At 49.5% G+C, this 5,342-nt stretch overlaps 1 pseudogene; it reads left to right on the top strand.

Annotated features, from left to right (window-relative positions):
• The first annotated feature begins 2,873 nt into the window (after positions 1–2,873).
• LOC132367693 (mediator of RNA polymerase II transcription subunit 25-like) lies at positions 2,874–4,931 on the top strand (annotated as a pseudogene).
• The last annotated feature ends 411 nt before the right edge of the window (positions 4,932–5,342 follow it).

The following is a 5,342-nucleotide window of genomic DNA, read 5'->3' as shown; positions in this document are numbered from 1 at the left end:
TTTAAAAAGAGTGAAGTTGGAGAAAACTATCTGATTTCATGATTTACTATAAAGCTACAATAATTAAGACAACGTGGTTTTGGTAAAAGAATCCACATAAAGATGACTGGAACAGGAAAGTGATTCCAGAAGTAGAACCATTTATCTATGGTAAGTTTATTTTCCACAAACATACCAAGGTAATTCAACAGAGAAGGGAAAGTCTTTTCTACAAATAGTGATGGAATGATCAGATATCTGAATTTTTAAAAACTGAACATTAATCCTTACCTCACACATCACAAAAATTAGAAGTGTATCATAAATCTAAATGAAAAAACAAAAATTGCAAAGCTTTTAGAAGAGAACATAAGTAGACAATCTTTAAAACCTTGAGGTAGGCAATGTTGTTTTAGGACACAAAAAACATAAACCATAAAAAAATGTCTTTCTTTACGATAGACATCATGAAGACAGTGGAAAGTCAAGCTGAGGAATGGGAGAAAACATTTACAATACATAGCTGACAAAGGATTTGTATCAGAATATAGAATGAAGTTTTTTTTTTTTTTAATAAATTTATTTATTTATTTATTTATTTATGGCTGTGTTGGGTCTTCGTTTCTGTGCGAGGGCTTTCTCTAGTTGTGGCAAGTGGGGGCCACTCTTCATCACGGTGCGCGGGCCTCTCACTGTCGCGGCCTCTCTTGTTGCGGAGCACAGGCTCCAGACGCGCAGGCTCAGCAGCTGTGGCTCACGGGCCTAGTTGCTCCGCGGCATGTGGGATCTTCCCAGACCAGGGCTCGAACCCGTGTCCCCCAGGCAGATTCTCAACCACTGCGCCACCAGGGAAGCCCTAGAAAGAACTCTTACAACTCAATAATAAAAAGGCAAATAACCCCATTAAAAAAAAGACTTGAGCAGATATGCAAATGACTGATAAACACATGAAAATATGCTCAACATCATCGTCATCAGAGAAATGCAAACTAAAACCACAGTGAAATAGAGCCATATACACATTAGAATGGCTACAAATTAAAAAGATCAACAATACCACTGATACGTGGCAACTAGAACTCTGGCACACTGCTGGTGAGAAAGAATGAGGGAAACATATCTCATTGACCCAATCTGGAACAATCTGAACATTAAAATAAAAAATGATTCAGTAACAGACAATAATGCATTAAGTAAAACAGGAATCATGAGACATACATAAGACATACATACATACATATATAAGAAAGGAAAACACCTTACAAGAGAATGTCAACTAATAAATGTAGAAGGAATAATGGAATTAGAAAATCTACATTTAGCAAGCAGTATAGTAATAACTGATTAAAGCAAAGAATTGCTAACAGATACTAAAACTAGTGGGAGAAATTTTGATGAAGAACAGGAAATGTATATAAAATACTAAGTACAAAATATTTATTAATGCTACAATAAAGAAATAATGAAGACATGATTCTAACCAAGTGAAAAATATTAAAGTTGTGTGCTTCCTACTTATAAAGCACAAAGAACACAGAATCACTTCTGTGATATTCCTGAAAATATTATATCATCTGAATGTAATCATGAGGAAACAGCAGACAAACCAAAACTAAGGGCTATTTACAAAGTAAGTTGCCTCTACTTTTCAAAATTGTCAAGACCAGAAAAGCCAAAGGAAGACTGAGGAATGGTTCCAGATTGAAAGAGACCAAAAAGATAACACAACTAAAAGCAACATGTGATTTTGGATTAGATCCTGAACCTGTACAGGACATCATTTTTGGTTTTTTTTTTAATCTATTTATTTGGCTGTGTCAGGTCTTAGTTGCGGCACGCAGGCTTAGTTGCCCCACGGCAAGTGGGATCTTAGCTCCGCAACCAGGAATCAAACCCACGTCCCTGCATTGGAAGGTGGATTCTTAACCACTGGACCACCAGAGAAGTCTCCTGCATGTGACATCGTTGGGACAATCAGTGACATTTGAATGGGATCTGTGGGTGTTAATTTCCTGATTGATGGCTGCCCTGTGGTTATGCAGGAGACTGCCCTTGCTTTTAGAAAACATTAAGAGGTAACAGTATCATGTCTGTAATTTATTCTCTAATGAATGACTCAGAAAATAAAAGATTATTATTGTTCCGGTTATTATGCTGAGTAGCTAATTACCCCAAAATTTAGTGGCATAGGACAACCAGTTATTATGCTCATGGATTCTATGGGTCAGGGATTCAGCACACAGCATGGGAGGCTTGTCTCTGCTTGGTGATGTCTGGGACCTCAGCTGGAAGACGTGGCGCCTGGGGGCTAAATCATCGCTGTATTGTCTGGCGGTTGTTGCTGCTTGTTGGCTAAGCTGATGCTGGCGCTTCTGGCTAGAAAATCTATATGTGGCCTAACCACGTAGCCTGGGCTTCCTCACATAATGACAGCTGGGTTCTTAGGGTGTCTCAAGACAGATAACCAGGCAGAAGGTGTGTCCTTTTTATGACCTCATCTGAGAAGTCACCTAACCTCACTTGCGCCATACTCTCCCGGTTGCTGCAGACACACACCCATTCAGGTTCAGGAAGAGGGGATGTAGACCACACTTCCTGATGAGGAGTGGCAAGTTTCTAAAAGAGCATATGGAGCAGTGACAGATTGTTCTGTCCATTTTTGGAAGGTATTATCTGCCATGCACGTACATAAAGAGAAAAAGAAAATGATAGTACAACTGTGACAGAATGTTAACCACTGGGAAATCTGCATGAAAAGTACACAGGAATGCTTTGCACTACTCTTATAACTTTCTATAGGTCTGAAATTATTATTTTTTGAAAGATAGAAAATAAGTAATAAAAATGTATTTCATTGGGCTAATAATGTTAAACTATGAATTTAAAATGGGCTTGGCGGCTGGACCGGGGGCCTCGTAACTGACGTGGTGTTTGTGATTGAGGGCACAGCCAACCTGGGGCCCTACTTCGAGGGGCTCTGCAAACACTACCTGCTCCTGGCCATCAAGTATTTTAGTGGTGGTCCTGCTGCCGAGACGGACTTCGGGGGAGACTATGGGGGGACGCAGTACAGCCTCGTGGAGTTCAACACAGTGGACTGCGCTCCCGAGTCCTACGTACAATATCACGCTCCCACCAGCAGCGCCTATGGGTTTGTCATCTGGCTCGACGGCATGAAGTTCATGGCGAGGGGGCGCCGGGCGAGAGCTGCAGCCTCATGGCTGAAGGCCTCAGCAGGGCCCTGCAGCTGTTCGATGACTTCAAGAAGGTGCCGGAGCAGATTGGCCAGACACACCGACTCTGCCTCCTTATCTGTAATTCGCCCCCCTACCTGCTACGTGCTGTCGAGAGCACCGCATACTCTGGGTGCACGATGGAGACCCTCTTGCAGAAGGCTGGGGACTGAGGAACCTACTTCTCCACCGTGTTGCCCTGGAAGCTGCCTGCCCTGCAGCTTCTGGTCGAGACGGCGGCTCCTCCAGCCAGGCTGGAGCCACTGCAGCCACCAACAGATGTGAGTCAGGACCCGAGGCACATGGTGCTGGTGCGGGGGCTTGTGCTGCCCGTCGGGGGTGACTCGGCCCCAGGCCCCCTCCAGCCAAAGCAGCCCGTGCCCCTGCCTCTAGATCCTCCCTCGGGCGCCCCGCTCTCGGCAGCCCCCCAGCAGCCTCTGCCCCTTGTCCCCCCCGCAGTACCTGGTCCCCTGAGTGCAGCTCAGGTGGCTGCTCAGAGCACAGTGCAGGCCGCCAAGAACCAGAAGGCTGGGCTGGGCCCTCGCTGCGCCCATCGACCCTCTTCAGCAAGCCGCTCCAGGAGTGGGTACCCCCTACAGCCAGGCCCGGGCCCCCCGGTGCCCCCAAGCCACCTCCCCCTTCCCAGCCCAGCCTGGTCTCCCCTGTGGCCCCTGGCCCGGTCCTGGCCACCCCCCTGCACAGCCCGGGGCACTGCTCAGGGCGGGCACTGTTCTCCGGCCCAGCTCGGGGCCCTGGCCCTTGGCGGGCAGCAGTCAGTCTCCAATAAACTCCTGGCCTGGAGCAGGGTCCTTGAGTGGCAGGAGAAGCCCAAACCTGCCTCTGCGGTGCCAGCACCAAGCTGACTCGGTCACTGCCTTCTCAGGTCTACCTGAGTCACGGCGAGAACCTGAAAACAGGACAGCGCTGATCGCGCAGCTCACAGCCCAGCAGCTGCTGGCCACCCTGCGCCCTTGGCTCTGGAGCTCAGGGATGGTCCATTCCCACTTCACCGACAAGGACCTGGACTCCCTCAGAGGTCTCTACCGCATCCTGGGCAGCGGCTTCGCTGGCCGCGTGCACGTCCCCGCCCGGCCCCCTGCGAGGTGCGTGTGCTCACGTTCCCGCACTCATTCAGGAAGGTCTTCATGGGCCTCATCCCCTGAGACCAGAGAGACTTTGTCAACGGCGTCCGGCAGGTCCTCACCAACCACAAGCCACTCCAGCAGCAGAAGCTGCAGCAGCAGCTCCGGCCGCCGCAGCCCCAGCCTCAGGGGACCGTGGGAGCCTCTGCAGCCACGGGGCAGCCCCAGCCCCGGGGTGCTGCCCAGGCCCCCCCCCAGGCACCCCACAAGGTCCTCCTGGAGCAGCCCCCCGCCCGCCCCCTCCCGGACCCATCCATCGGCCCCAGAACCCTGGGGCCAACCCCCAACTGCGGGGCCTCCTCTTCAACCCGCCACCGCCCTAGACTGGGGTCCCCCCACCTCAGGCCTCTGTCCACCACCTCCAGCCACCAGGGGCCCCTGCACTGCTGTCCCCACCACACCAGGGGCCCCTGGGCCTGCACGTGCCGCCCCTCCAGTCCTGGCCTGCGCAGCTTCCCCCCCCCGGGCTCCACTGCCAGGTCAGAGGCTGCTCAGCAGGGTGGCCTGGGGCCCGGCCCCCCAGCCAGGCCGGCAGCCCAGCGTCAGGGAGGATGACATCCTCAGGGACCTCATCTGAACCTCCGACACTCAATAAAGTTCCTTTTAACACACACACACACACACACACACACACACACAGGCTTGGTTAGGAAATAAAATAATTATGAATTATTTAAATAATACTATAACTATCAATAATTACTAATGTTTTGAAAAGTTTTTAAATCATTACATTTTCTCAAACTGCAATTAAAATATCACACGCTGTAATAGGGTCCTACTGCCCGTGACTAGGACGCCAAAGATGTCACATGACCTTCACCACACCTGTGTTCTCAGCATCCATCCTGCAATACACTCTGCTGAGTGAGACCATCATGCACTTGCAGGTGACAGCAAGGTCAAATTTCTATGAAAGTTTCTAAATGCTTACACAGTTTCAGAACCTACCTCGTCATGGACCACAGTGTGCGGACCACACACGGAG

The sequence above is a fragment of the Balaenoptera ricei genome, chromosome 6 (genome assembly GCF_028023285.1).
Source record: "Balaenoptera ricei isolate mBalRic1 chromosome 6, mBalRic1.hap2, whole genome shotgun sequence".
NCBI lineage: Eukaryota > Metazoa > Chordata > Mammalia > Artiodactyla > Balaenopteridae > Balaenoptera > Balaenoptera ricei.
The sequence above is the reverse complement of the archived record's forward strand: the minus strand, read 5'-3'. Positions and strand labels throughout refer to the sequence as shown.